We start from the raw sequence: 20360 nt of genomic DNA, 5'->3' as shown, positions 1-20360 counted from the left end.
GACCCGGTCTAGGACCGGACCACCCGGTCCCAGGCCCGGTCGACCGGCCCCCAGACCGGCCGAGTCCGAGTCTGTCTCGACCAGATCTATTCTGGGTCGGTTATTTCCGTACTTTTTCGACCTGAGGTCGTCCCGAACGCCTATATAAGTCCCTGGGACGTCCCCAAAGTTGCTTGAGACCAAGTTTAAGATAAACCCTAGTTCATAGTTGTTTGCTAAGCAAAACTATTGTTCCCCAACTCTCCAATTCGTTGCGATCTGGAGTTTTATTGCTACTGAAAGTTTGTGTGATCTGCTGTTCCATTGGGGATTAGAAGATTGCAATCTACCGCTTCGTGGTCGGCGGCTACGTGCGCAAGTGTGTGGAGTTGCGAATATCTTGCAGGGTTGAGAGCTGTTGCATTGGCATCAGGAATCAATCGAGAGACTTCGTCGGCGTCATACAAGTTATCCTCCTCATCATCATCGATTTCATCCGCTGCTACCATCGTGTGTTTATCACCACCCGTCGCTTACTGAGAAGATCGGGACACCCCGTATCAAGCATACTGACGATTTTTTTAGCAGCATCAACAAAATATAAATCGTTAGGCCATCTTTCCCGATGCATGATTGAGCTAGAGATAGCAGCCCTACCGTGGATAAACTTGACCGCCGGTGCGTCTCGAGAAGAACGACGGGGAGGGGAAGCTTCTTCTTCGCACGGACGGGATGGGGAGGGGAAGCTCTTCGCACGGACGGGGATAAGTTGTGTAGCGGTGGGTGGGGTCATGCGGCCGGGCCGCCCGGTAGGTGGTGTTTAATGGAGTTGCGTGTGTAATTTGCCATGCACAAGGTTGAGGAATAGGCGGTTCCCTTTGCCGCGCGCACAATTCAAACTATCCCGCCCATGTAGTTTAAATTCGCCCTATTTTCGTTAAATCGACATAAAGTCATGTGAGTGGGTGGAAATTAGCAAAGTTGCTTGAAAAATAGTAAAACTCTGGAATTATCCTTTAAATATGTTCTACTTCGTGTGAAAATCGGGGTGTGGAGGCATGTTGAGCTGTTTTATTTGTACTTTCTTCATTAAAATTCCCATTTTATGCACTTTGGATGGAAAGAAATCATTTGTACATAAATTTTGACAGCGCCATTTGTAAACATTAATTGTTTTACATGCCAAGATGCACCCATCCACCAAATATGGGGCAAAAGTTTATCACAGTCTAGATATATATGTATAATTAGTGAAGGACCCCTTTTAATTTTGTGCAATTTCCACTAATTAGCTAGAGAGAAGGGGTCAATTTGATATGGGGTGGCCCGATCTTCTCAGTAAGCAACGGTGGTGATGATGATCATTGGGTGATGGCAGCGGAGAAATACGACGATGTAGAGGAAGATAACTTGTATCACGCAACGAGATCTCTCGATTGGTCCATGTCGCCAATGCAACAGCTCTCAACCCTGCAAGATATTCGCAACTCCACACACTTGCGCACGTAGCCGCCGACCACGAAGCGGTAAATTGCAACTGTAAGCCCCAGGAGTAGGAAAACCCAGAGCGCGCATGTAAGAGGGGTTTATGTGCATGAGGTCACTACAAAGGACCGTGAGGTCGCCTCGCATTCCCAAGCATATGGGTAGGCCAAGCAACAGCTCGACACGCCCATGCACACAACACCCACCTCAAAGGCTCACGATAGGCTTTCCAAGCCTGAGTGCTTCACCTTCCTGTGCACTTCACACATACACACACTGTGCACAGGATACGAGGGTAGAATACAGCTTGAATATCACAACATGACTAAGTATGACACAAAAGATGGAAATAAAGGTTCATATATATAGCAACGCTCTAATGAGCAAGATCCAAATGACACTCAGAGGACACATGTCCCAACATTACATCATACATAAGATAGCCAAATAGTCTGGGTACAGACAAGAACCAAATGGGACTAAGAGTCCTGAAGATAATCAAGCGGTGTTTCCATAACCAACAAGCCACAGGCTGCTGCCATAGGAACGATCCTGCTACGCAACGAAGTCGTCGTCCGTGAACTCGACAAAGTAGCCACCTGCGTACTGCTCATCATCTGTCGTACCTGTTTGTCGAAAAGCGTGTTCCGGAAAAAAAGGAAGAAAAACGAGGGTAAGTACCGTTGGCATGTACTTGCGAGACAAGACCAGCTATGCTTGCTGGTGGGCGGTGTAAACTTCGCCCGGCTATATGTGGAGTTTAGCGGCAGCAAAGCACTATCCAATAGAGACACGCTACAACATCCGTCTAATAGAGAAGGTGAGAGAGCGCATAATCTAGCAGTTCTATACTCTGCAAACAACAACCCAGCCAGTGCGATCCCCCTTAGCCAAGAGGTACTAACAAGGCACTCACACAGTTGACAATTTTATATCCATTCCATTATAATAGGGCTAACTTACTACGCAAGTAATTAGCAAGTTATTAGCAACAACATTAGGTGTAAGTTGTTCTATGATCGAGTTAAACAGCTCCAAGTCGTCCATAACCGCGGACACGGCTTTCCGAAAAGATTTAACCCTGCAGGGGTGCACCAATGTTACCATACACGCATGCTCGAACCCGCTTGATCACGGCGGAGTCTCACAACAAGACCGTTCCCAAATCAACAAGAATGCCTAGGGGGGCCACCCGACTAAGCTACCCGAAACGAAGTTCGGCCGTACTCCGATGCGGACTCAGGGTTTGCGACGGCGGCTAGGCGTGCGAACCACACGCTTTCGCTAAACGTCCCGCGGGTACGATGAGAAATAAACACCCGAAGGCAACAGGAAGTAAACACCCGAAGGCAACAGTAAGTAAACACCCGAAGGCAACAGTAAGTAAAGCATGGCATACATGGCATAGGCAAATAAAACCAAGGTTGTGGCCCCCTTTTCAACAGACTTGAGAAATGGTAATCGGTGATGGGGGGTCCCGATAAAACCTCCCACGAGTGGTTAGCGCGCTCAGTCTTAGAAACAGATAACAAGAACTCGGGTCCTAGGGGACATTAGCAAGTCAAAGTTCCGATGCTTTCGCAAAGGGGCTCACAGATGCCTCTGCATATTATATCCCTTAGCAATTTTAGTTGTAGCAAAAGTTTTCATCATCATTTTGAAAAGGTAGTGCATGTGTCAACATCCCAACAAGGTATCCCGAACATTTCGAGATATCAACAAAAACCCTAAACTCGCCTACGACTCGCAAAGCTGGCAAACAACAAACAATAGGTAGGGCGAGGAGGTGTATCTCGGACATATAGGTAACAGGTGGATAGGACACGTGACACAACAGAATCGCAACATAAGGATAGCAATAGATCAAATGAGCATGTAAATGTAAAATAGGTGAAGGGGTGGGCTCGCCTGTCAGATCAGAGGTAGAAGCACCGACACGATCCTCCAGGGGGGACTCGTACTCCTGCTCGTACTACTCTGCGTCGGCGTCTACTCGAGAAGAACCAAATAGCACATACAAGAAAAGTAAAGGCACAAATCAATACAAGGAAATGCAATGCGCAATATGATGCATGATGACATGACAATATGATCATGCATGGCTCCTTGTCTAGCAAGATTAAGTGGGGTTCTATTAGCCACATGTAATGATAAGCACCCTCACATGACATTTAGTTCAAGTTGCAAGTTTTAGTTGGTGCAATTCAGAGATGATGCCAATGGTGCATGATAAGGTCAGATTTGAAAACTTCATGCTTTGCTGATGCAATTCAGAGATGATGCCAATGGTGCATGATAAGGTCAGATTTGAAAACTTCATGCTTTGCTGATGCAATTAGATATAAAGATTACTAAATTTGGAGTTATAGATATTAAGTTATGAATTTTGCAAGTTATAGCAATTTCATCCCAATTTATAAAGTGGTCAGATTTTATATTGTTCAAAAGTTGAAACAAGTTTTATAAGTATGTAGATTATGTTTTTCCGATATTCCAGGATATAATGTTTGTATGATTCGAAGTTTCAAAAGTTGGTTTTTAAATCAAAACAGAAAGCTGCTGTAAGCAAGAAACCTGAAACAGTAAAAGAGCAAGAATTCTGGGACATATGCACCAGCGATGCAAAGGCCAAAAAGGTGTGTTATCTGCACCGGCAAGATTCGAACCAGGGACGGCCTTACAGATGCAAAGAAACGGAATCAGCGTTCTGCTGTTGTTTGATTGTACGGATACGGGATTCAGCTAAGGCATAGTGTAGCTACACGTTAACTGAATTTCTGAAGAAAAAAAAAGACAGTTGCTATCTGAACGTAAGACTGAAACTGTGCAGCATTTTCTGGGAGCCGAACATGCAAAACGGAATGGCCTTTTATACGCCGGATGTGGATTTGATCACAGGGTTGCCTGGTCCAGCTACTAGAGGTACAACCAGTGGAGCTGTGTGCCAAGATTTGAGTAGGTACAGGGTACAGACTAAGTGAAGTGTTGCGTCGCAGTTAACTGAATTTGACACTGCAACTGAAGAAGTGACAGATGGTTTCCTGTAGAGGCAAAACTGCACGGATTTTAAAGACTCTACCGGGAAGGAACCAGGCGGTTATTCGACGCGTTTTCAACGAGTTGAGTAGGAGGGTTATGCCTAGATTGAAAAGGAACAAATTTGGGTAGATTTGGTGGCCTGTAGTGGCGGCGATGAGCGTCGGAAAAACGTGGCAGAGACACGGCAAAACTGAAAAACGAGACGAGATCTGTTTCTGTCCAAACTTTGGAAGAAGGTGGCGTCGTGTACAGGCCTCGAAATCAGGTGCTTCCAAAGGCAAAATTGTAGCCCTCACTCTCAGCTTCCTAACGGTATGAAGAATGCAAGCTGGCGTGGCCTGTGCTGGCGAGGAGATGTGTCGAAAGTCGGCGTTCCCGAGCAGAAAAACTGGGCATACCAAAGACGAAAATTTTTGGGTTGTTTTCCTGTCCTCGTTTCGATCTCGTGCTTTACTCAACCAGGGATGTTAGGCTCATGCTGGGGAGGAAGGCTACTCACCTTGTGGTCCTTGATGACCAGGAGGAGGAGGTTTACGGAGTTGGGGAAGTAGAAGTGGCCGGGGGTGAGCTTAGGATGAAGGGTGCCGGCTGTGCAGTCCTTGACGACTTGAAGGAGTCCAGGGGGATGGAGAGGCTGGCGAGGTGCCTCACCTTGCTTAGGTGGTGACCATGGTGCTGGTGGTGGGGGCTGGTGGCGTGGAGTTGGCCGCAGCAAGGTTTTGTGGCCGGGGTGTAGAGGATGGTGGCGGCGGCTGACTTGGTGGAGGAAGGAGGAGTGGTTAGGGTTGCTGGGTTGGGTTGCTGCTGCTGCTTAAGAGGGAGAAAGGGTGACCGGTGGATGAAGGGAGAGAGGTGGCGTGGAGCTCCCAGGATGATATGGCCTGATATGGGGTGGTTGTTTCACGTGTAAAGAGAGAGAGAAAGGTGCATGTTGCTACTTTTGGTAGAAAAGAGAGGAGGCCGGTTGCTGTGGTGGAGTTGGGCCATGGTGAGAGAAGAGAGAAGATGGGCTAGATTAGGTGGTTTTGGGTTAGGTTAGCTAAGGTTTAGATAGAATAGGTTTTTCCTTTTTATTTCTTTTTCTGATTTTATTTCCTTCTCTTTTCAAAACCTTTTTCTGAAAATTGGAGAAGAGAATTATTTGAATATTTAAGAAGGAATTTGAAACCAGAGAAGCTCAACCTTGTGTACCAACTATGGTGGTTGAGATTAAAAGAAGAAAAGAATAAGAGGGAGATAAAGAGAATTTTAGTAGCAACCAAAATAATTGGTATTCAATATATTTGGCAATCCCTAATGGGCTCAACCATTTGAGAACCATCTCAAGGGAATAAAATAGGTGCATTGTAAAATAGAAAGAGAGGGGTAGGTTTATAGCAACCAAAGAACAATGGAAAATTTTGGCATGACCTAATTGAAATATAGATCAAGTAGAGGGATAGGTTTGGCTTGTTAGCTTTTCTTGGAACATCACAAGAGGGAGGGGATGAACCAAGAAGAAGAAGAAGGAGGAAAACAACAAGCAAACAAAAAGAAAACCAAAACCAAATGCAATTTTATAAAAGCCAAAGGTGGTGATATGCATGAATGCAACATGATGGTATGACAACAATGCAAGAAAAGTAAAAAGGATCTAGGGTGTTACTCTTGGGATGTTACAAACGCCCCCCTTGAAGGAATCGCGCCCCGAGATTCTCAGGAAGAAGAGAAGAAGGACGGGTACTCGGAACGGAGTTGATCTTCCCGCTCCCAAGTTGCTTCTTTATCAGAATGGTGCGACCACTGCACCTTGAGGAACTTGACAGAGTTGTTGCGAGTTCGACGTTCAGCTTCATCAAGAATCCGAACGGGATGCTCTTTGTAGGAGAGGTCTTCTTGGAGGTCGATGGACTCGTGATCAACTGCACGGCCCGGATCTTTGAAGCACTTCTTGAGCTGTGACACGTGGAAGACATCATGCACTTTGGAGAGCTTCTCAGGGAGTTCAAGGAGGTAAGCGACTTCACCACGCTTTGCTAGAACCTTGAAGGGACCAATGTATCTTGGCGCCAGCTTGCCTTTGATACCGAAGCGATGAGTGCCCCTCATAGGAGTAACACGAAGGTAGGCTTGATCACCAGGCTGATATAACATATCACGGTGCTTGCTATCATAATAGCTTTTCTGCCGAGATTGTGCTATCTTCAGATTGTCACGAATGATTCGCACCTTTTCTTCAGCCTCGTTGATGACATCGGGGCCAAAGATTTGCCTTTCACCAGTTTCAGACCAGTTCAGAGGTGTTCTGCATTTGCGACCATAGAGAGCTTCGAAGGGTGCCATACCCAAGCTGGCTTGATAGCTGTTGTTGTAAGAGAACTCAGCGAATGGAAGACATTCTTCCCATTTCATGCCGAAGGAGATAACACAGGCACGGAGCATGTCCTCGAGAATCTGATTGACTCTTTCGACTTGCCCACTCGTTTGCGGATGGTAAGCTGTGCTGAAGAGCAGATTAGTTCCCATAGCTTTCTGAAAGCTTGCCCAAAACTTGGAAGTGAAGATACTTCCGCGATCAGAGCTTATTTCCAAGGGAACACCATGAAGAGAAACAATCTTTGCAGTGTAGAGCTCAGCCAACTGACTTGCAGATATTGTTTCTTTGACAGGAAGGAAGTGAGCAACCTTGAAAAGACGGTCGATCACCACGAAGATAGCATCATTGCCTTTCCGAGACTTTGGAAAACCAGTCACAAAGTCCATCTCAATCTTATCCCATTTCCACTCAGGAATCTTCAGGGGTTGGAGGACACCGGCAGGTCTCTGATGTTCTGCTTTGACACGGCGACAAACATCACATTCTGAGACATAGCGAGCAACATCCCTTTTCATCCTAGTCCACCAATAGGTAGACTTGATATCGAGATACATTTTTGTGCTGCCAGGGTGGATAGAAAGAGGAGTGTCGTGAGCTTCTTTGAGGATGAGATTTCTCAGGTCTGGATCATTCGGAACAACAAAACGACCTTGGAAGAAGAAAGTTCCTTGATCGTCGAGAGAGAAAGACTTGTACTTGGGCTTGTGCATATTCTCTTTGATATTCTTCTTTGCAAATATCTACTTATTGTCCTTTTCGGATCTTATCTTCAAGAGTTTGCGTGATCACCAAGTTTGCAAGGTAGCCTTGGGGAACAAGTTCAAGATTCAATTTCCTGAATTCTTCATACAGAGCAGGTTGACTTTCTTGAATCATGAGGTTGTTGCAATAGGACTTGCGACTAAGGGCATCAGCCATGACATTAGCTTTGCCTGGAGTGTAGCTGATAGACAGATCAAAGTCCTTGATGGTTTCCATCCATCTCGTTTGACGGAGGTTCAAGTTGGGTTGTGTGAAGATGTATTTGAGACTCTTGTGGTCGGTGAAGATCTCACATTTGTTGCCCAACAAGTATTGGCGCCATGTTATTAAAGCATGTAACACGGCTGCAAGCTCGAGATCATGTGTGGGATAGTTGAGTTCATGCTTTTTCAACTGACGAGAAGCATACGCCACAAGTTGACGTTCTTGCATGAGGACAGCACCTAGTCCATGAAGAGAGGCATCACAGAATATCTGGAAAGGTTTAGAAGTATCTGGAAGAACAAGGACAGGTGTGGAAGTGAGCTTCTGCTTGAGGAGATCAAAGCTTTCTTGACATTGAGGAGACCAAAGGAACTTCTTGTCTTTCTTGAGGAGATCTGTAAGAGGCTTGGCGATCTTGGAGAAATTCTCAACAAAGCGGCGGTAACTTGCCAAACCGAGGAAACTTCTCACTTGCTTGACATTCTTCGGAGGAAGCCATTCAACGATCGCCTTGACGGTTTCAGGATTGACAGCAATGCCTTTTCCCGAAATGACATGGCCAAGATAGACGACTTGAGGAAGCCAAAATTCACATTTGGAGAACTTGGCATAGAGACGGTGTTCACGAAGCTTCATGAGGATGAGGCGAAGATGCTCTTCATGCTCCTCATTGGACTTGGAGTAGACAAGGATATCATCGAGATAGACTACCACAAACTTGTTGAGGTACTCCATGAAAATGTAGTTCATCAACCGAGAGAAAGTGGCAGGAGCATTAGTGAGGCCAAAGGACATGACGGTGTATTCGTAGAGACCATAACGAGTTTTGAAGGCTGTCTTGGGTACATCCTCCTTGCGGATTTTGATTTGGTGATAACCACTTCTCAAATCCATCTTAGAGAACACAGTTGCACCCGCAAGCTGATCAAAGAGCTCATTGATGCGAGGAAGAGGATATGTATTCTTGATCGTTTTCTCATTGAGAGGACGGTAGTCAACCACCAATCGATCAGTTTTATCCTTTTTCTTCACGAAGATGGTAGGACATCCCCATGGAGAAGTGCTTGGCTGAATGAAACCAAGTTTTTGCAACTCGTCAAGCTGCTTCTTGAGTTCAGCCAACTCATTTGGACCCATTTTGTATGGCCGCTTTGAGATAGGAGCTGTTCCAGGCTCTAGTTCAATGACGAACTCAACAGCCCTGTCAGGTGGCATACCTGGAAGTTCTTCAGGAAAGACATCAGGAAAGTCGCAAACCACCGGTATAGACTCAATCTCCGAAAGAGAACTAGGATTCAAAGCAAAGAGCTGAACGGAAGGTGTTTGAGAAGGTGTATAGGTCAAGAATCCTGTTGAAGTAGGAAGAGAAACTGAATGCTCGGCGCAATCAATGACAACTTTGTTGGCCTTCAACCAATCCATGCCAGGGATGACATTAATGCCATAAGATCTAAGCTCGATGAGGGATGCAAGGAACACATGGTTTCCAATCTGAATTTGATTGCCATGACTTATCTTGGAAGATAACATTTGTCCTCCGGGAGAATGAACCAAGAGATTAGACGGTAAGCTTTCCATAGGGAGGTTGTTACTTTGAGCAAAACTATTAGACACAAAAGATAGAGAAGCTCCTGTATCGAACAGAACTCTTGCAGGAATAGAGTTAACAAGCAAAGTACCAAGCACGACGTCGGTAGCTTGTTCAGCTTGTTCAACATTGAGGTTGTTGACGCGAGCAGCCCTCGGACCTTGCCTAGTGTTGTTCTTGAAGGCACGGCCCTGAGGTGGTGCACGAACCATCGCATTTGTCGAAGTAGAGCGAGGTGGTGGTGGAGGTAGCTTCTGAGGGCAGAAGGTAGAGATGTGCCCAACCTGACCACACTTGTAGCATGTGGGGTCGGCACGTGGACCCATCGGCCTTGGTCCACCATAAACAGGCCTTGGCGGAGCTTGGTAGGTCCTCTGCTGAAGTTGTGGGGTGGGAGGGCGGGGAGCATACCCAGCGTGTGCTGCGCGGGGAGCATACCCAGCTTGTGTAGCTTGTCCTGGCGGTGCGGGATAAGGAACCCACAACCTTCGCTTCTGAGGCGGCGCTGAAGAAGGAGCACCAACCTCTCGAGTATGCTTGCGTGACTCGTCGAACGCAAGCCGACCCGACTCTTCCTTGATAGCAGTGTTGACCAGCTTGTCAAAGGTGTCCATCGAGACATGAGTGAGCGCGTACTTGAGTGCCGTCTTGAGGCCATTACGGAACCTCTTCTGCTTCTTGGCATCAGTAGACACTTCTTCGCCACCATAGCGAGCTAGCTTGGAGAACTCGATGCTGTATGTCATCACATCTTTGTTGCCCTGGACAAGACTGAGGAATTTCTCCTTCATCCTGTCCATTAGCCCTTCAGGAATGTGGTGGCTTCTGAAAGTTTCCCTGAATTCTTCCCAAGTGACATCAGGAGCATTGGCGGGACGCATCTCGAGAAAGTTCTCCCACCATGCTGCGGACCCTCCTTTCAGTAGGTGAGTCGCAAACCGCACTTTGTCTTCTGGAGCGACTCCCGCTGTGTTGAGCATGCGGTTGACATCGCGCACCCAATCATCTGCATCCAGCGGTTCAGGAGTAGAGTCGAACGATCGCGAGTTCAACTGCAAGAAGTCCCGGATCATCACTCGACCATTGTCATGACGAGCTTGATCGAAGTTGTGATGGGTTTGCTGCATCTGGCTCAACAGTTGAGTCATTTGCAACAGGGCTGGTCCCAGCGGAGGAGGTGGCGGAGGTCTAACCATCTTGTTGAGGGAAAACATTAAGACGGTTGAAACAACAGATAAGAACAAAACTTAGAACAAAGATTTAAGACCAGATAACACATCGCTCCATAGAATTCATCAAGGTACACCATACAAGGTTCAAGTACACAAGAGATCCATACGACCGCAAACAAGGATAGAAAAACTAAAACATCCACTTGACACGCAGGACAGTGGAGTATACGGTAGTTCCATGAGGAAAACGAAAAGGAAACAGGCTCCGGAACAAAGAAGTGGTCGAGATAGCATCGGATCAAAGGAGAATAACATGTTAGTATGAAAATACCAACATGTCAAAGGGATAGATTATATGTGGAGATTGACAAAGGATGATAATAAAGCAACCATAGTACAGAAATTTTTCAAAACACTTTTCCCTATGGCACTATGGTTTCCCACCAACACGTCCAAGCCTAGGTGAAACAAGATAAGAATAGAGTAAAACCATTGCACGTCCTTACCAGAGGGAGGGTGGGTGGGGTAAGAAATAAAAGCAGAATTCCTACTCTCGCGCACAATTTTTCCTATGTAGCTACCAAAATATGAGTTTCTAGACTCAACTTCGTCCGCTGCAAGGGGCTCCTAAAGGCAGTCCTACTCTGATACCAAGTCTGTAAGCCCCAGGAGTAGGAAAACCCAGAGCGCGCATGTAAGAGGGGTTTATGTGCATGAGGTCACTACAAAGGACCGTGAGGTCGCCTCGCATTCCCAAGCATATGGGTAGGCCAAGCAACAGCTCGACACGCCCATGCACACAACACCCACCTCAAAGGCTCACGATAGGCTTTCCAAGCCTGAGTGCTTCACCTTCCTGTGCACTTCACACATACACACACTGTGCACAGGATACGAGGGTAGAATACAACTTGAATATCACAACATGACTAAGTATGACACAAAAGATGGAAATAAAGGTTCATATATATAGCAACGCTCTAATGAGCAAGATCCAAATGACACTCAGAGGACACATGTCCCAACATTACATCATACATAAGATAGCCAAATAGTCTGGGTACAGACAAGAACCAAATGGGACTAAGAGTCCTAAAGATAATCAAGCGGTGTTTCCATAACCAACAAGCCACAGGCTGCTGCCTTAGGAACGATCCTGCTGCGCAACGAAGTCGTCGTCCGTGAACTCGACAAAGTAGCCACCTGCGTACTGCTCATCATCTGTCGTACCTGTTTGTCGAAAAGCGTGTTCCGGAAAAAGAGGAAGAAAAACGAGGGTAAGTACCGTTGGCACGTACTTGCGAGACAAGACCGGCTATGCTTCTTTGGTGGGCGGTGTAAACTTCGCCGGCTATATGTGGAGTTTAGCGGCGGCAAAGCACTATCCAATAGAGACACGCTACAACATCCGTCTAATAGAGAAGGTGAGAGAGCGCATAATCTAGCGATTCTATACTCTGCAAACAACAACCCGACCAGCGATCCCCCTTAGCCAAGAGGTACTAACAAGGCACTCACACAGTTGACAATTTTATATCCATTCCATTATAATAGGGCTAACTTACTACGCAAGTAATTAGCAAGTTATTAGCAACAACATTAGGTGTAAGTTGTTCTATGATCGAGTTAAACAGCTCCAAGTCGTCCATAACCGCGGACACGGCTTTCCGAAAAGATTTAACCCTGCAGGGGTGCACCAATGTTACCATACACGCATGCTCGAACCCGCTTGATCACGGCGGAGTCTCACAACAAGACCGTTCCCAAATCAACAAGAATGCCTAGGGGGGCCACCCGACTAAGCTACCCGAAACGAAGTTCGGCCGTACTCCGATGCGGACTCAGGGTTTGCGACGGCGGCTAGGCGTGCGAACCACACGCTTTCGCTAAACGTCCCGCGGGGTACAGTACAGAAATAAACACCCGAAGGCAACAGGAAGTAAACACCCGAAGGCAACAGTAAGTAAACACCCGAAGGCAACAGTAAGTAAAGCATGGCATACATGGCATGCATGGCATAGGCAAATAAAACCAAGGTTGTGGCCCCCTTTTCAACAGACTTGAGAAATGGTAATCGGTGATGGGGGGTCCCGATAAAACCTCCCACGAGTGGTTAGCGCGCTCAGTCTTAGAAACAGATAACAAGAACTCGGGTCCTAGGGGACATTAGCAAGTCAAATTTCGATGCTTTCGCAAAGGGGCTCACAGATGCCTCTGCGTATTATATCCCTTAGCAATTTTAGTTGTAGCAAAAGTTTTCATCATCATTTTGAAAAGGTAGTGCATGTGTCAACATCCCAACAAGGTATCCCGAACATTTCGAGATATCAACAAAAACCCTAAACTCGCCTACGACTCGCAAAGCTGGCAAACAACAAACAATAGGTAGGGCGAGGAGGTGTATCTCGGACATATAGGTAACAGGTGGATAGGACACGTGACACAACAGAATCGCAACATAAGGATAGAAATAGATCAAATGAGCATGTAAATGTAAAATAGGTGAAGGGTGGGCTCACTGTCGGATCGAGGTAGAAGCACCGACACGATCCTCCGGGGGAACTCGTACTCTGCTCAAATCTTGCTCTGCGTCGGCGTCTACTCGAGAAGAACCAAATAGCACATACAAGAAAAGTAAAGGCACAAATCAATACAAGGAAATGCAATGCGCAATATGATGCATGATGACATGGCAATATGATCATGCATGGCTCCTTGTCTAGCAAGATTAAGTGGGGTTCTATTAGCCACATGTAATGATAAGCACCCTCACATGACATTTAGTTCAAGTTGCAAGTTTTAGTTGGTGCAATTCAGAGATGATGCCAATGGTGCATGATAAGGTCAGATTTGAAAACTTCATGCTTTGCTGATGCAATTCAGAGATGATGCCAATGGTGCATGATAAGGTCAGATTTGAAAACTTCATGCTTTGCTGATGCAATTAGATATAAAGATTACTAAATTTGGAGTTATAGATATTAAGTTATGAATTTTGCAAGTTATTGCAATTTAATCCCAATTTATAAAGTGGTCAGATTTTATATTGTTCAAAAGTTGAAACAAGTTTTATAAGTATGTAGATTATGTTTTTCTGATATTCCAGGATATAATGTTTGTATGATTCGAAGTTTCAAAAGTTGGTTTTTAAATCAAAACAGAGAAAGTCTTGTAAGCAAGAAACACAAGCTTGATAAAAGAGCAAGAATTCTGGGACATATGCACCAGCGATGCAAAGGCCAAAAAGGTGTGTTATCTGCACCGGCAAGATTCGAACCAGGGACGGCCTTGCAGATGCAAAGAAACGGAATCAGCGTTCTGCTGTTGTTTGATTGTACGGACACGGGATTCAGCTAAGGCATAGTGTAGCTACACGTTAACTGAATTTCTGAAGAAAAAAAAAGACAGTTGCTATCTGAACGTAAGACTGAAACTGTGCAGCGTTTTCTGGGAGCCGAACATGCAAAACGGAATGGCCTTTTATACGCCGGATGTGGATTTGATCACAGGGTTGCCTGGTCCAGCTACTAGAGGTACAACCAGTGGAGCTGTGTGCCAAGATTTGAGTAGGTACAGGGTACAGACTAAGTGAAGTGTTGCGTCGCAGTTAACTGAATTTGACACTGCAACTGAAGAAGTGACAGCTGGTTTCCTGTAGAGGCAAAACTGCACGGATTTTAAAGACTCTACCGCGAAGGAACCAGGCGGTTATTCGACGTGTTTTCAACGAGTTGAGTAGGAGGGTTATGCCTAGATTGAAAAGGAACAAATTTGGGTAGATTTGGTGGCCTGTAGTGGCGGCGATGAGCATCGGAAAAACGTGGCAGAGACACGGCAAAACTGAAAAACGAGACGAGATTTGTTTCTGTCCAAACTTTGGAAGAAGGTGGCGTCGTGTACAGGCCTCGAAATCAGGTGCTTCCAAAGGCAAAATTGTAGCCCTCACTCCCAGCTTTCTAACGGTATGAAGAATGCAAGCTGGCGTGGCCTGTGCTGGCGAGGAGATGTGTCGAAAGTCGGCGTTCCCGAGCAGAAAAACTGGGCATACCAAAAACGAAAAATTTTGGGTTGTTTTCCTGTCCTCGTTTCGATCTCGTGCTTTACTCAACCAGGGATGTTAGGCTCATGCTGGGGAGGAAGGCTACTCACCTTGTGGTCCTTGATGACCAGGAGGAGGAGGTTTCGCCGGAGTTGGGGAAGTAGAAGTGGCCGGGGGTGAGCTTAGGATGAAGGGTGCCGGCTGTGCAGTCCTTGACGACTTGAAGGAGTCCAGGGGGATGGAGAGGCTGGCGAGGTGCCTCACCTTGCTTAGGTGGTGACCATGGTGCTGGTGTTGGGGGCTGGTGGCGTGGAGTTGGCCGCAGCAAGGTTTTGTGGCCGGGGTGTAGAGGATGGTGGCGGCGGCTGACTTGGTGGAGGAAGGAGGAGTGGTTAGGGTTGCTGGGTTGGGTTGCTGCTGCTGCTTAAGAGGGAGAAAGGGTGACCGGTGGATGAAGGGAGAGAGGTGGCGTGGAGCTCCCAGGATGATATGGCCTGATATGGGGTGGTTGTTTCACGTGTAAAGAGAGAGAGAAAGGTGCATGTTGCTACTTTTGGTAGAAAAGAGAGGAGGCCGGTTGCTGTGGTGGAGTTGGGCCATGGTGAGAGAAGAGAGAAGATGGGCTAGATTAGGTGGTTTTGGGTTAGGTTAGCTAAGGTTTAGATAGAATAGGTTTTTCCTTTTTATTTCTTTTTCTGATTTTATTTCCTTCTCTTTTCAAAACCTTTTTCTGAAAATTGGAGAAGAGAATTATTTGAATATTTAAGAAGGAATTTGAAACCAGAGAAGCTCAACCTTGTGTACCAACTATGGTGGTTGAGATTAAAAGAAGAAAAGAATAAGAGGGAGATAAAGAGAATTTTAGTAGCAACCAAAATAATTGGTATTCAATATATTTGGCAATCCCTAATGGGCTCAACCATTTGAGAACCATCTCAAGGGAATAAAATAGGTGCATTGTAAAATAGAAAGAGAGGGGTAGGTTTATAGCAACCAAAGAACAATGGAAAATTTTGGCATGACCTAATTGAAATATAGATCAAGTAGAGGGATAGGTTTGGCTTGTTAGCTTTTCTTGGAACATCACAAGAGGGAGGGGATGAACCAAGAAGAAGAAGAAGGAGGAAAACAACAAGCAAACAAAAAGAAAACCAAAACCAAAACCAAATGCAATTTTATAAAAGCCAAAGGTGGTGATATGCATGAATGCAACATGATGGTATGACAACAATGCACGAAAAGTAAAAAGGATCTAGGGTGTTACTCTTGGGATGTTACAGCAACCGTCTAATTCCCAGTGGAACAGCAGATCACACAAGACTTTTTCAGGATCTACACAATATCAAGCAATATGGTGTAGGGATTCAATAGTTTTGCTAGAGCAAACAACTAAGAACTAGGGTTTATCTTAAACGTGGTCTAAAGCAGCTAGGGGGCGTCCTGGGCACTTATATAGGCGTCCGGGATGAGTTCTGGTCGAAAAGATACAAGAATAACCGACCCGAATAGATCTGGTCGAGACAGAACTCGGACGGATCCGGTCTGGAATCCGGTCAACCGGGCCGAGGGACCGGGCGGCCGATGCAGGATCGGTCAGCGGGCGCAACCGGATTGTTCGCAAAACTTCGTCCGGGGTGGCTCCGGTACGATGCGTCCGGTTGGCGCCCGGTCAGCCGGGCTGGGGCCGGGCTGGCAGTCTGGAGGCCGGTCTAACCGGTGGCTTGGACCGGCACAGGCCGACTTCTCCTCTCGCGCATGCCTCCCGCTCCTCCCTCGTGCGTCGATGAGATATCTTCATGTCCAGCTCCATGTCCAGCTTCACGTCCATCTTTACGTCCGTCTTCATGTCCAGCTGCTCCTCTACTCCTCGTGCGATGCTCGTCTCCTCTTGATACCTAATGATACATAAGTAATAGGACTTAGGAAGTATAAAGTTCTCATCAATCAAAGTACCGTTTAGAAACAAGTTCACCTGTTGTTTAAGTAGCTTCGCACGAGCCCTTGTAATTGGTCCAATCCGAACTTCATTGGACTTGAGCTCCACAGCAGGTTCATCTTCATTTATCAATGACGGAGGTAGTGGTGTAGTAGGGATGTCCTCATCATCTCCCCCCCTTCAAAAGGCGTCGACCCCGGCGCTCCAAGGTCTTCTCCGTCATATAGTGTCAAATCAGCAACATTGAAAGAATTACTGACACCAAACTCATCAACTGGAAGATCTATCGAGTATGCATTATCATTGATCTTGGCAAGAACTTTGTAAGGACCAGCACCACGAGGCTTCAACTTATACTTCCGCAGCTTCGGGAACCTATCCTTGCGAAAATGTACCCAGACCATATCACCAGGCTTGAACAACATCTCTTTGCGCTTCTTATTCATCCTTGCAGCATTGCTCTTGCCTTTCTTCTCTATCAACTCTTTAGTCTTCACATGGATTTTTCGCACAAAATCTGCCCTCTTGGATGCCTCCATATTAACTCTCTCATGTATGGGCAAAGGCAACAGGTCAAGTGGAGTAATGGGTTTAAAACCATACACCACCTCAAAAGGACATAGCTCCGTGGTAGAATGTACCGCCCTGTTGTAAGCAAACTCTACATGCGGCAAACACTCTTCCCACTCCTTCAGGTTCTTCTTGATCATGGATCTCAACAGTTGTGACAAGGTTCGATTCACCACCTCAGTTTGTCCATCAGTTTGGGGATGACAAGTAGTACTGAACAGTAGCTTTGTCCCTAGCTTTCCCCAAAGTTTCTTCCAGAAGTAGCTCATGAACTTCACATCACGATCAGAAACAATAGTCTTCGGGACTCCATGTAGTCGAACAATCTCCCTGAAAAACAGGTTAGCAATATGCGACGCATCGTCGCTCTTGTGGCAGGCAATAAAGTGTGACATTTTAGAAAATCTGTCCACTACCACAAATATAGATTCATGGCCTCTCTTAGTACGCGTGATGAGGTCTAAGACCCCGTGTGTGGCCCGATCTTGCGGTTGACCCGAAATCCAAAGGAGGGAGAGAGGGAGAACGCGAAGAACACGATGAACACGAAGAACACGATGAACTCACGCACGCACACCAACCCGATACAACCGATACTTACCCCGTGGCTCGATGGACCACGCCAATAGAATCAACCCGGAAGAGACACGCGGTAGAATTCCGAGCGGAGAGATTGGTGAGGGAGATGAATCTAGGAGTGGGAGAGAGAGTGGGTAACACTAGAATCTCACACACCAAATCCAATCATCCAACATGGGTTGCCTTGATACAAAGGGGATGAAACCCTAGGGAGACAAAGCTCATCTTCATGTTTAAGCTATCATCTTGTCTAAGGGGTAAAGGAGGGGTCCTAGGTGCTTATATAGAGGTACAAGCCAGCTTGGGCCGAAAAGGTACGCAAGTGGATAACTTAGGCAGCTTGGGGAGTCATTCCCGTCGGATCCGGTTTGGGGCCGGTCAGACCGGGCCTGGGACCGGGTGGTCCGGTCCTGGGGCCGGTCGGCAAGGCGGCTGCCGGACGATCGGTCGTGGGGCCGGTCCAACCGGGTTCTGGGCCGGCCAGCCTTCTTCTCCTCTTTCCTTCTTCTTCTTCTTCTTCTCTTCTTCTTCTCTCTTCCTTGCACCATGATGAATGGCTCCTCTTCCCTTCCCTCGCTTACGTGCACCATGGGTGTTCCTCCTCTCCGGTCCTCGATGACTCTTGTACCTAATGACATATAACATGTCGACATGAGGTAGCATTCCATTCAAGGTATCTACGAGGTCGAGTATCGAGAGGAAGGAGTTCACCTTGTCGCGTGTAGCGTGGGTGAGGGTTGAAGGTCCACTTGGGGGACTCTTTGGCCATGGTGTAGCGTCGACGATAGGCGGGGTTGCACTTGATGGTCTTGGTGTAGCGACGTCGGTGACCGGGGCTACATCATCTCCCCCCCCTTGGGGAAGAGTCGTCCTCGACTCTTGTTCCTCCTCATCGAAGAGGTAGTCCATGACGGTTGTCCCATGTAGAGTTGGGTAGTCGCGGTCGAAGAAGAACTTGGAGAAAAACCACTTGCGAAGGGAAAGCTCCAAGAGGCATTTGGCAAAAATGGGAACCAAAAGAGTGTGGGTGTATCCAACATGTGGAAGGGCAAAAATTTGTGCATGTAAGAGTTGTATGGTGTCAAAAATGTGTGGTGTAGCGTTGTCCCAAACAAGTGGAACAAACAAAAGGCAAGTGTCGGCGGCAAAATTTGGGGCAAAATTGTTATGTGCAATGGCAAAGCGGTGGAAACTTCTAACTTGGGAAAGTATGGTTGGCGTGAGCCTAGTATGGGTATCCTCAAGTGTCAAAGAATCCAATGCAAATGCCAAAGATGAAATGAAAAATCCAAAGAAGGGCAACTTTTTGTGTGACATGTGGCACAAGATGCATAAGGTATCTCTCACATGTATGACATGGTCCTTGAGAATCTCGGAGTGTATGATGAAAGCATCAAGACATACAACAATCATTGTGCCAACAAGATGTTTCAAGATAAGTTGCATAAGAGGCAAAAGGGCGACGAGGAGTTGGACCAAACCGGAAACTTGACAAGGCAAGTCGGAAACACATGAGGGCGAAGGCTTGTGGGAACATACCCTTTGGTGTGATTCCCGCGGGTTAGGTCCTTGTTGGGGTAGCTCTCAATTGCGCGTTTCGTGAGCTCATGTTCCGTAGCGGTGGAAGTCGATGGTCGGGTACCTACACATGGAATGAGCAAAACAAAGAGCGTATGTGCATGGTAGAGGAACACATCATCCATCATGATGTTCCAAGACTTGTGCACATCACCATTAGTGTCAAGCAAGATAGTATGAAATGCATGGCGATAGTGCAAATGGCATGAAGGTGCATGTGTGGTATGTGGCAACTCATGATCATCAAAAATGGAGAAGGCTATGGGGGCCATCTCATGGACAATGAAATAAGCATGTTTGCATACCAAGCATAAGAAAGGGGAATTGTTCACTATCTTGGATGCAACGATCATGGAGTAGTGCAAACATTTTGGGCAAAGCATGCGGAAGCTAATATCATCATTGTCATTATCATTGCAAGCAATACATGGTAAAGAGCAAGTGGTCGACATATTGCAAGCAATGGTGGAAAAATTGAAGCTCTCATAGCATGGCATGGTCATGGTATCACAAGAACTCACTTCCACATGATCAACAATGTTATCAAGCAAAATATCACATGGGAAAGTGAAAGTAGCATGTGAAGTAGCAAATGGGTCATCAAGATCATGCAAGCATTCATGGGTCATCATGTCCACTAGTGGGATCATGGCATCACCAACACCTATGTTGTTACCTTTGTAGGCCGACTCATGTGAAGTAGGTGTGGTGGAAGTAGGAGGATCCATGTGGTCGACTTGTCCATCTTGGAGCAAGCATGGTGAGATATCATCATCTTTATGCACCATGTACATCGTCTCCATGAGCGGGAACTCGTCCTCCGTGGAACCTAGTGCAACATAAGAAGACACAAACGAGGGAGAGGTTAATGTGTTAGCAAAAGCGATGTCCTCCATGGACCTATCATCTACCTCTCTCAACTCACTTTGTGTATCACTCATGTCCTCCAAACGGAAGCACTCAAACTCACATATGGGGTGGAAGTCACTCAACTCACTATCACTCTCACTCAAGTGGGCTAAGTGGCTCTCATTCTCACATGGGATTGGTACCAACTCATCAATGAAGCATAG

At 46.5% G+C, this 20360-nt stretch overlaps 1 long non-coding RNA gene across 2 annotated transcripts; it reads right to left on the bottom strand.

The window, feature by feature from the left end:
• Positions 1-1808: 1808 nt before the first annotated feature.
• On the bottom strand, positions 1809-15078 carry LOC127323576 (uncharacterized). Of its 2 annotated transcripts, none has more exons than XR_011755540.1 (3): positions 14735-15078; positions 3373-3453; positions 1809-2090 (listed from the first exon to the last, which is right to left on the bottom strand). It is a non-coding gene; the product is annotated as an uncharacterized lncRNA (long non-coding RNA). The 2 variants fall into 2 exon arrangements; XR_011755539.1 differs by lacking the exon at positions 14735-15078 and adding an exon at positions 5003-5347.
• Between the last annotated feature and the right edge of the window lie 5282 nt (positions 15079-20360).

This window comes from Lolium perenne, chromosome 3 (genome assembly GCF_019359855.2).
Source record: "Lolium perenne isolate Kyuss_39 chromosome 3, Kyuss_2.0, whole genome shotgun sequence".
Lineage (NCBI taxonomy): Eukaryota > Viridiplantae > Streptophyta > Magnoliopsida > Poales > Poaceae > Lolium > Lolium perenne.
The sequence above is the reverse complement of the archived record's forward strand: the minus strand, read 5'-3'. Positions and strand labels throughout refer to the sequence as shown.